An 11,483-nucleotide genomic window follows, 5' to 3' on the forward strand; every position below is an offset into this window, starting at 1 on the left:
TCATACATCTGGCTGGCAAGCGATCCTTGGGGTAGAGCATCTATCCCCTCTTCTCCGTGTTTGCCCCCTGCCTGGTGCCCCTCTATATCTGCCCTCCTGCTCTCCCGGCCTCTCAGCGCCATCTCCCCTCTTCCTCCCCATAGTGTCTCAGCGTTTTCCTGCCTTTGGTGAAATGGGGCCATTTCTCTCAAGGGTCGTTTTAAATATGCAGATTTTTAAATTTTTATTTTATTGAATTATATTCAGTTTACAATTTTGTGTCAATTTCTGGTGTACAGCTCAATGCTTCAGTCATACAATAACATTCGTATATTCATTTTCATGTCCTTTCTCACCATGAGCTACTACAAGATTTTGACTATGGTTCCCTGTGCTGTGTGGTATAAACTTGTTGCTTTATTTTATATTTACCACTCACTATCTGCAAATCTCGAACTCCCAGTCTATCCTTTCCCACCCTGTTCCCCTCTGATAACCATGAGTTTGTTTTCTAAGTCTGTTTAATTTTAGATTCCACATGAGTATTGTCATATGGTGTTTTTCTTTCTTTCTGGTTTACTTCACTTAGAATGATGTTTTCCAGGGCCATCCATGTTGCTCCAAATGGCATGATATTATTTTTTATGGCTGAGTAGTATTCCATTGTATACATGACATGGCTTCTGTATCCAGTCATCTGTTGCTGGACATTTAAGCTGTCTCCATGTCTTGGCTATTGTAAATAGTGCTATGAACATTGGGGTGCTGGTGTCTTTCTGTATTAATGCTTCCTTTGGATATATGCCCAGGAGTGGGATTATTGTATCATATAGTAAGTGTATTTTTAGTTTTTTGAGGACTCTCCATACCATTTTCCATAACTGCTGTACCAAACTACATTCCCACCGACAGTGTAAAGGGTTCACTTTTTCCACACCCTCTCTAGCATTTACCATTTGAATATTCATGCTTTAATTATTTTATTGCAGCAGCAACATGTAAGAATGAAAAAGTGGCATCCTGGTGGCTGGGGGATGAGCCTGTGTGTGTGTCCCTGTGCATGTGTGTATGTTCCTGTATGTGTGTACATGTCCCTGTGTGTACATGTGTGCCCTCCATGTGCCTGCATGGGGGTGGGGAGTGGGGCTGGAGCCTGTGTGTGTGACTGACATCTCAGGCACGTGGGCCTGGAGGGGTGTGCGAGGCTGTGATGCTGGGCTGAGAGGCTGTGACCTGACCAAGGCCACACAGCCCATCTTGGGGCCCAGGGCCCCACCCTTGCTTCCAGGCCTGTCACCAATCAGCTGGGGTGTCCCCTGCCATGACACAGGGCTTGGAGTCCTGACCCTAAGGGCCCCACAACTTCCCTCAGGAGGAGGGGTATCTGGGGCAGGAGGAGGTGGCTGGGCTTGGCATGGGGAGGGGGGAGCAGGGAATCCAAGGGGGTGAGCATGGCTCTGGAGTTTGGGGGTGACCATCAGCAGTGAGGTGAGGGGAGTAAGAAGGGCCTCCTCACCAGGACTGAGTTTGTCACCCCGGCCAAGGGAGCCACTCTTCTGCACAAGGGCCAATTTTGAAAAATGTGGAAAACCAAGTTTCAGGCTCCATGGTAGATAAGTCCCATTCCAGACGGAAATAGCAGGATGTGACCCCGTAAAAAGTGGTGAGCGCACGTGAGCCACCGCCTTGCCCAGAAAGGAATTCCCCCGAGAGCCAGAGCTCACCCCACACCCACCCAGGGGAATGGGAGGCCTGGAGTGATGGCCCTGCTGGGGTCCCACTACCCAGGAAGATGGGGAGAAGGGCCGCTGGTCATACAGTCGAGGCCCAAGGAGGGGAAGAGACCTGCCCAGGTCACCCAGCACAGGAGGGCAGTCGGATGGGACCCAGGACTTCGGGCTTGTCATAGGCCCTCTTCTTAGGAAAGGGGCACAGGCCTGCCTGGGAAAGAAGCATCGGGTAAGTGAATAACCCTGCAGACAGGGCCAAGTTGGCTGGCTGGCCGAGCCTCAGTTTACCCTCTGTGGAACAGGGCCGGGAATGCGCCTGCTCACAGGGTCTCTGTGAAGCTAGAGATGGTGCTGCTGTGGTGCTGGGGAGAGCCCTCCTGGTCCTCCTTACCTTGGAAGTGGCCGGAGGGCCCTTCCTGAGGGCCGATGGTGCCTGTCTAGCTGGGCGGGCTGCTGGTCCCTGCGGCCCTGACAGTGGCAGCTACACGGCTTGGTGAAGGATGGGCCAACTCCCCTTCCCAGGCACCCTGGCCCATCGTCTCCCACCACGCACACTGGGCTGGCTCCCTCTTTCCTTCCTGCCTCCTCTTGTCTCTGCTTCCCCCCACCTGGTGTCCCTCTCTTGTCACCTCCTGTCCCTCTCTAGGACTTGACCCCCACCTTTCTCTCTCTCACTCACACACTGTCTCTCCCTGCGTGTGTCTTTCTCTGCCTCTCCCCCAGGCCCTCAGGCCCTGAGCTCAGGTCTAGCCCTGTCCAGGGCCACAGAGCCACAGGGCCACATCTCTCCCAGCACTCCCACCCTCACAGCGATGTTCCAGCCTCAGCTCTGCTCACAGTGGAGGAGCCTGGTTACAGAGCTGCTCCTGCTGGCATTTGCTGCTGCATCGCTGATCCCCCCCACTTCCCGGGCAGCACAGCAGTCCCACCTTGACCTGTTTGTGGCCCAGCCTGGACCCCAGAGCTGCTGCAGGGCTGGCTGCCTCCCCCACCTGGAAGGAGGGAGGGCCCCGTGGGCTCCAGGGACAGCTGGCGCAGAGTGGAGTGGACTCTTTTTATGCCCAACACCTTCTCCCTGGCAGTGGTGGCACCCCAACCACTGACCCTGCCCGGCCTACCTCAGAGTCAGGAGGCTGTGGGAGGATGAAGGGCTCTCATGGGGCCCACTGAGAGCACTGCCGCCCTCAGCCCCCCTCAGGGTCTGCCTGGAGCCGGGGCTGCCGGGCAGCTGACGCGGGGCGGGGGCACGGGCCTGGTCAGTGCAGGGCCTCTCGCTGGACGCCCATGGCCTCCCTGCACCTCATCCGTTCCTCACCATGAGACACGGCCACTTCATTCTGGTCATCTAGCTCATGACCGGACACCCCTGTGACTGACAGGCCCCACATGCCCAGTGAGTGTTTACTGACTGAAGCAGCACAGCCATCACTAGATCTAGACACAGGCTGTACCCACCACCCAGGAGGAGCCCCGGGGCCCCTGTGGTCACTGCTGCCCTGAAGGGGTAACCTTGCATCTGCCCTGTCATCTTAGTTCCTGCTGGTTTGTGAGTGGTGTGCCCGTGAATCACTGCATGCCCTCAAGAGGGTGTGACCACTAGTCCTCCAGGAAGCAGACACTGACACAGAGAGAACTGTGACAATTTCATTAGGGGTGACAATAGGAGAGAACAGCAGAGGGGGCAGGTTGGAGCAGGGAAACATTCGGGCCGTAATGCACCTCTGACATCTTCTCTAAACACATCATTGCCACAGCTGAGGGGCCCCTTCATGTGGCAAATGGACTGTGCTGTAAGGCAAAAAGAGTTATTTATTTTAATAGGATCTTATTTTTTCCTGATTTTGTCTTCTCTAATGTATGTATGGCCTCTGACGGACACTGTAGTCTGTGTGTGCATCTCCCTGTCTATACAGAATGACAATAATTATTTTCACATCTCAGACACAGATCTCAAAATGTGCACATTCTCATTATTTGAATTCCTTCTTTAACTAGTAAGACCTAATATTTAATAGAAGAATGGGACCTTTTGCCTTTTGTTTAAAGCAGAGAATGGTAAGCTCTGGGCCTGAGCTCTTATATCTTCAGTTTAATTTAATGTACTTCCTAAGGTCTCTTTTGATGATTCTGTGTGCAGACACTTTCTTTTAAACTATGAGAATGCTGAGTGAGAAATATGTCCCAGTCATTTTGCAAAACAATGTGTGTGCTTGACCCAACCCTCCTCACAATGACGTCAGGGACCAGCATTACCCCCGGCTCACAGAGAATAATGCTGAGACCCTGTGGGGGCCCCACTGAGTCTTGGTGTTAGGGGATGAACTGCAAGAACTCAAAGAATCAGAAATTAGATCTTGTGACATAAATGTGGAGATGCCAAGCTGACAGTGGGCATGGTGACAGGAGGGAGCAGGGGTGTAGGGACAGGGGTCCTACAGGGTGTCTCCTGATCACCCCTGACTTCCCCCAAAGAACCTGCCTCATGCTGAAGGGAAAGGCACCTGCTCAGCTGATCTAAATCCTGCCTGCAATTTTCAAATCACTGGGGCAAAAGAAAATTTCAGCCACACAAATTACCCTGAAAAAAACAAGCTAAATTTCAGTTTCTCTGATATCCAGAGATTTCATCCAGACACAGAACTTTCAGTAACCCTAGAGAACAATCATCTTTATATGAGGTTGTGAACTGAGGGATTTCTGGAGGCACTGGGTTCTGAAGGGGATACGTGCATGGCTGCACTGAGTCCCCTGCACACATACGTGGCTCTGAGTGGACCTCACGCCGCATTCACATGGCCCACCTGAGCTGCCTGCCCTGCCCGGAGTGACCTTCCAGCTCCATCTGAGTGAACCCAACAAACGCCCACTGGGCAGCCCTTTAATTTCTTTCTTCCCCTCCACACCCTCTTATTCACTCCTGTGTGGCTCACGTGTCCCTCTTCTGCACTCTGAGGCCCTGCACGGGCACATCTGCTATGGTGACAAGCTGTCTGCTGTGAATGTCTCTCCCTCACTCGCTCCCTTACCCCTCGAGGCAACCCCATGAGCCCCTGAAGTTAGGGGTGTGCTTCACCCCTCACAGAGCACATCACATGGTCCATGCAAGAGGCACATCTGCCAAACTGGGACTTCAAATTCATTTGATATTCTGTCAAAAGTCTCTTCTGTTCTATACAAGAGACATCTGCTTCCCAGGTCAGGATGGGGAAATGACACAGTCCATCAGATGTGTGTGCTGGGAAGCTAGACAGACGTCACAATGTCCCAAGTCAGATTTCCTCAGGCATCGCAAGGCCCTGGAGTGCCATCTCCCCTTCTGCAAAGACTCGACAAGGGAGCAGAAGCACATGCTCTCATCTTACCGAGTGCTGTAACTGGTGGTGGTGGTGGTGGCGGTGGGTGAGACCACATAGGCCACAACAGAGGTGGGGGTGGCGGTGATGAATAGCCTCTGAGAAGTGATGCTGGGTGTTCCATCGGGTGAGGCACACCAAGTGGTCCTGCACAAGTACCGGGACATCGGGAATCCACAGTGACCTGCAGAACAGTAGAGAGAGCTGTGTTGGATGACAGACAAAAGGAACAACACCTACAGAACCTGAAACCCAATGCAGCAGCTGTCAGCACAGGGCACCCTCCCCTCCACCGGGTGCCCAGACAGCAGAACAGGGCCACACACTCGACCTTGGGGATAAAACACTGTTGCCACATGACACTGCCGGTGTCTGTAAGTGGAGGAAGGCGAGAGTCCTGCCTGAGATGATGTACAGAGGTTCCAGCAAATTGATAAAGTAGGACCTCCCAAACAGGAAGCCTCTCTGTGCAGGACAACCCACCCTGACACCTTCCCCAGCTCCACAGAAGCATGGTCTGCATGAACCAGAAACACAGAGAAAGAAAGGAAGTGAAGGCCTGGTTTTCCACATAGAATCAGAGCCGCACCTGGGTACTTGCTCTATCTGCAGGACCCTGCCAGACCCTCTCTACTCCCTGATCACAAAGGGCCCTCCTCCACCAGCAGGAGCTTCCCCTGGGCGCAATGAGCTCTGAGGAGCTGGGCATCCCGCAGTCCTGTGGGGGAGCTGGCAAAGTGCTTCTGAGGGGACAAAGCTGTCCTCAGAAGGGAGTCAGTCTCCGCTACAATCATCCTTATTGGCAGGGATGTCTGGATTTTAAGTTCGCTAGGAAAAGCACACTACATTTGTCATATGGGAAAGGGAAGGGGGAAGTCTCAATCCTGCAAATAACACCAACGGGATTTTAGCTCATGTGGAAAATCCCACGGTGTGTGATGAGACAGAGAAGAAGCTGTGACAGCTTCCAGGGCAGAACCGACCCACCGCGGGATGGAGAACATGATGCCAGGACTGTGGTGCAAATTGGTCCTGCAGGGAAGTAGGCATTTTCATGGCGGGCACTTGCCCTTCTAGCCTCAATTCCCTACTACAAATGCACCATCTCTGAGAGTCAGGCTTTTCTGCACAAGAGTACAACTGGAGGCAGCGGGGAATGCACCTTTACCACCCCAGAAGAGACAGTGATGGCCTGTGATATTACCACACCCAGGAAGACTCAAAGTTGCACAAACACCACGGTGTAAGGCTGGAGGGGTGGCTTAGATCAGTTTTCAGTTACAAGGAATTGAATGGGCATTATACAAAGGAGAATCCCACAGATTGAGCCAGGAAACCATTCAAAGCATGACAACAGGAACCGGTCTCAGTGAAACAGGAGCAATTCCAAGAGAAGAAGGAAAACAGGAGTTAACCAAGCCAGGAGAAGTCAGCATGGAGCAAGGGCTCACCATTCTTATGCTATTTTAAGAAAAACACAGTCAAAATCTGAGGTCTTCAGCCCTCATGCACTCCCTCGCAGATGGCGTCTGCAAGTAACACTCAAGGTGACAGGGGGAGAGGAAAAGCCAATGGAAACTGGGCAAGAGTTTGAATTTGAAAACAAAAAGAAATGACAGACCCATAACAGAACAAACAGTCTGCAGACAAGGACACAAGAGGCTGCTGCAAAAACAAAAAGAATACATATCCCAGAAACACATTCACTGAAAAAGATCTCCCAATTTATCTAGGCCTCCGTGGTCGCCTCAGGAGGGTGGGAGATACCGTTGAACACAGGAGACACACGAGGTTCTGAATCGGAAAAAAAACACAGAAAGGATGGAGGATTAGGCTAATCAGAGAAGACTATATTCAAGGAAAACAAAAATTTGAGCCTTCATTCCCATATGACAATCGCTCTCATATCACACCGAGTGGGAGACAGTTCTCAGGACTCTTGACTGAAGAGACCACAGGCCCCGGGTTCGGGTGTGTCTTCCATAACAGATTATCGGCTGTGGTAGGTCAGGGCTCCACTCGCTGCAGTGACAGGGGCGGGCCTGTCCTCCAGGGAGCCTGGAACGTGGTGTCTGTTGAAGGCCTGTGTGCAGAACCGACACGTCTGCCCTCCGTCAGAGGACCCTCTTTCCCTCTACAACAGACACCTCCCTCCCCAGGGCAGGACGGGGAAGACGCGGTCCATCAATTGCGTCTGCTAAGGGACCAGAGGGACACGGCCGTGAGCCCAGTCACGGCCGCCCGTGCACGGGGAAGCCCCGGAGAGCGATCTGCCCTTCTTCTGCAGTGACTCAAGGAAGAAACAGAGGACTATGCTTTCCTCTTACCGAGAGGAGCAGCTGGCGGTGGAGGGCAAGGTTGCACAGGGCACCAAGGGGGACAAGGTGCAGGTGCCCAGCTGGGCGACGACGGGCCGCACCCGGGACAGGCCACGCAGGCTGGTCCTCGGAAAGGTTGGGGAGTTCCGGCCCACGGGGTGACCTGCAGGACAGAAGGGAGGGCTGGGTTGGATGACAGACAAAAGCGCCAACACCGATAAGAGACGAAACCCAACGCAGCAGCCATCGGCACCGGGCACCCACCACTCCACCGGGTGCCCAGAAAGCAGCACGGTGCCACACGCTCCGCCCAGCCCTCTGGGGACTGCCTGCAGCCTGGGCCGCACAGGGGGGCACGGGGATATGACCCTGAAGCCGCACGTCACCACCGCCACTGTCTGCAAGTGGAGGAACCCAAGGGTCCTCCTGCCCGAGAGGCTGCACACAGAGCTTCCAGCACACGGGCAAACAAGCGCCTTCCAAACAGCCAGCCTCTCTGGGCGGGACGGCCCTCCCCGCCACCTTCCCCAACTCCACGCAAGCTTGCCCGGCGTGGACAAGGAACACGGAGACAGGACAGACGTGAAGAGCTCATTCTCCACACGAGCAAGCAGAGCCAAACCAGGGTCACCGCTCTGCCTGCAGGGCTCTGCCTACAGGGCTCTGCATGCAGGGCTCTGCCTGCAGGACCCTGCCAGGCCCAATCTGCCCCCTCCTCACAAAGGGCCCCCTCCTCCACGCAGGGGCTGCACCTGGGCGCAAAGAGAGCTGGGGAGCTGGGCATCCCGGAGTCCTGCGGCGGAGCTGGCCAAGGGCTCCCGAGGGGAAAAGGCTGTCCTCAGAAGGGACTCAGGCTCCGCTACAATAATCATTATAATCAGGGACGTCTGGATTTTACGTTCGCTACGGAACGCACCCCACCTGCGTGCTATGGAAGAGTGACCTGGGGAGTCTCAACCCGACACCTGACACCAAAGGGACTGTACCAGCTCGTGCGCAAAACCCCATTGTGTGCCATGAGACCGACTAGCAGCTCTGACAGCTTCCAGGGCAGGCCTGACCTGGCGCAGAGTGGGGGACAAAAACAACGTCCTCACTCTGGTGCGCATCGGAATTCCCCCGCAGGGAAGGAGGCATTTTCATGGCGGGCTCTTTCCCTTCCAGCCTCTATTCCCTACTACAAACGCACCATATACGAGAGCCAGGCTTTACTGCCCAGAGTACAACTGGAGGCAGCGGCCAAGACACACTTACCTCCCGAGAAAAGACAGTAAACGGCTGTGAAGTTTACCACACCCAGGAAGACTCCAAGTTGCACAAAGCACACCGTACAAAGCTGGAGGGAGGGCTTTGCCCCTTTTCCAGTTACCAGGATCTGAATGGACATTCTAAACAGGAGAATCACCTGGCCTGAGCCGGGAAACCAGTCAAAAGAATGACGACACAGAAATCCGTCTCAGTGACCCAGGAGCAACCCCAGGTGCAGGAGGTCAGGAAGGAGTCAGCCGAGCCAAGAGGTCAGTGTGGAGAGAGGGCTCACACTCCTCATGCGGTTTCGAGAAACACACAGTAAAAGTCTGCGGGCCCCGGCTCCTAAGCACTCCCTCATGGCTCATGCAGGCACCAGCCAAGGCGACGGGCTCCCGGGAGAAGCAGCCCACTGGATCCTGGGCAAGAGATTTGAGTCTGAAAAAGGCAGCGACACGCCACGCCAGACCCGTCACAGGACACACAGTCTGCAGACGAGGCCAGGAACGTCTGCCGGGAGAACGGGAAGATCACCTTTCCCAGGACGAGGCCCAACAGAGCATGACCACCCAACTTACTTGGGCCTCCGGGGAAGCCGCAGGTGGGCGGGCGTTGCCGGGCCACACCGGAGCCGCGCCAGGTCACGCGTCGGCTAAAAACCACAGAAAAGGATGGAGGATTAGGCTTTCCTGCGAAGACACTGCTGATCCGAAACAAAACCTTTGCGCCTTCCTTCCTTCCTTCCTTCCCGGTATCACACTCGTTCCTTGGAGGAACTGGATACTGACCCCAGGAACCCCTGCATGCTAAGAACCCATTCTCTCTACTGCTGAGCTTCATATACCCTTCCCCCCAGAGCACACAATTTTCTAGGCACAGAGAACAAGAAATGCCAGCCACGTTCACAAACTTACCCAGTGAATAATAAGCTCCGTGTGCTCCAAAAACAGATGTCAGTGTTTTATGATCCGTCAGCTCCTGCGGAGCCACTTCTACAGTCCCAGTAGCGTACTCCGGTTTTGTAATTTCGGGCTTAGTCACCGCTTCCTAGGAACAAAAAACAAGATAAATCAGGGACCTAAATTCAGATCATGTGCCTACGCTTAGTCAGTCAGGTAGACAACAGTTATTTACCGAAGCTATCAGAACATAAGCCCTATCCTGGGAGAAGCTGGCGGTAAAAACAAAAGGCAGATTCTCCTCTCTGTTCTGCCAGAGGCACAGGATCCATGAAAACAAATCAGCACAGAAAAGTTTCAACAGCTCTACAACTGAGGTGAACGGGTACAGTAACGCCACAAAGCACAGGAGAGTCCGCTGCACGTGGATAGCTCAGGGAATGCTGGGAAGACCGCATTGTTTCGTAAAAGAGAGATCCAGCGCAGAGGGGGGATGTGGAGGGGCTTTGGGGAAGGGCAGCCTGAGTAAAAGGAGCAGGTGGGAAACAGCGTAAGGCATTAAGGAATCTAGACCACTGTTAGTGGCGGTGGAATGAGAAGACAAAACATGCTGCCTTGAAAATGAAACATCACTTAATTAATTTCAAGTGAGGACGGCTAAAACATGAACCAACACCAAGATGCACCTAACTTTCCCAGGGATGAATTTCTTTTCAATATCCTCTAATGAACTGTAAGGGAAAGACCCTGAAAACAAGAATGCCCATACAGACACTGGCTTCACTAGGTGAGTCTGGAAAATGAACACAAGTGCATTATCCAGTCCTACGGCATTAAGCACAGAATCACATCCTAAACTGTAAGTTAAAAGCATAAGTCAAAAATTCTCATCAGCAGATGCAAACGTGAAAATGTACACTCACACCAACCCCCGGTTTATGTCTCAGAATCCCCTGGTATTTATATAGTACCACAAGGACATTAACAACAAGAGACTGTACCTCATCCCAGGAAGATTCTCTTACTCTCTCTTCTGTAAAGTGGCTCAATGACACACCATCTGTAAAATGTATTTACATGTACATTAATGAGAATATACACGAATGTATATTAAAACCACCATGTGCGTCTATCTCCGTTCGTGGATGTGTCAAAACAAATGTGGCAGAAAAGACTTTCAAAGAGTTAGAGCATTATCTGAAAAAAAAGCTTAAGTCACGGTTGGGATATATTTCAAACCAAGTAGTAAGTAAAAAACACGTAAAAATAATGGATATGGAAGTTGGGTTTGCGCACTATGTGTTTCTAACATTTGAAGATTGCTCTTGTTTTTGTTTTTCTTTTTCTTCTGTTTTTAAATGAAGGTAAAGGGAATGAGCACACGGAATTCCGCATGCTAAGCAAGCATTCTATTTACCACTAACCTATGTCCTTCCCCGAGTCAACTAGCTTCTCGGCATAGATAAAATAAAATACAAAACACCCTTTCACGGTTCACTGCCTTACAAAACATGTTAGTTTGCTGAAGCGCAAAAGATCTTTGAGGCCTTCTTCCCCGTATCACACTAAATCTCACATCAGACCGAGTGGGAGACAGGTCTCAGGACCCTTCACTGAAGAGACCACAGGCCCCGGGTTCGGGTGTGTCTTCCATAACCGATCATCAGCTGTGGAAGTTCAGGGCTCCACTCGCTGCAGACAGTGACAGGGGCGGGCTTGTCCTCCAGGGAGCCCAGAACGTGGTGTCTGTTGAAGGCCCGTGTGCAGAACAGACACGTCTGCCCCCGTCAGAGGACCCTCTTTCCCTCTACAACAGACACCTCCCTCCCCAGGGCAGGACGGGGAAGACGCGGTCCATCAAGTGCGTCTGCTAAGGGACAAGAGGGACACGGCCGTGAGCCCAGACACGGCCGCCCGTGCACGGGGAAGCCCCGGAGAGCTATCTGCCCTTCTTCT

General features: G+C 52.8%; 1 long non-coding RNA gene across 1 annotated transcript; it reads right to left on the minus strand.

Annotated features, from left to right (window-relative positions):
* Positions 1-3,339: 3,339 nt before the first annotated feature.
* LOC135318872 (uncharacterized) lies at positions 3,340-5,241 on the minus strand. Its single transcript, XR_010377264.1, has 2 exons — positions 5,072-5,241; positions 3,340-3,497 (listed from the first exon to the last, which is right to left on the minus strand). It is a non-coding gene; the product is annotated as an uncharacterized LOC135318872 (long non-coding RNA).
* Positions 5,242-11,483: the final 6,242 nt, after the last annotated feature.

This window comes from Camelus dromedarius, chromosome 22 (genome assembly GCF_036321535.1).
Source record: "Camelus dromedarius isolate mCamDro1 chromosome 22, mCamDro1.pat, whole genome shotgun sequence".
NCBI lineage: Eukaryota > Metazoa > Chordata > Mammalia > Artiodactyla > Camelidae > Camelus > Camelus dromedarius.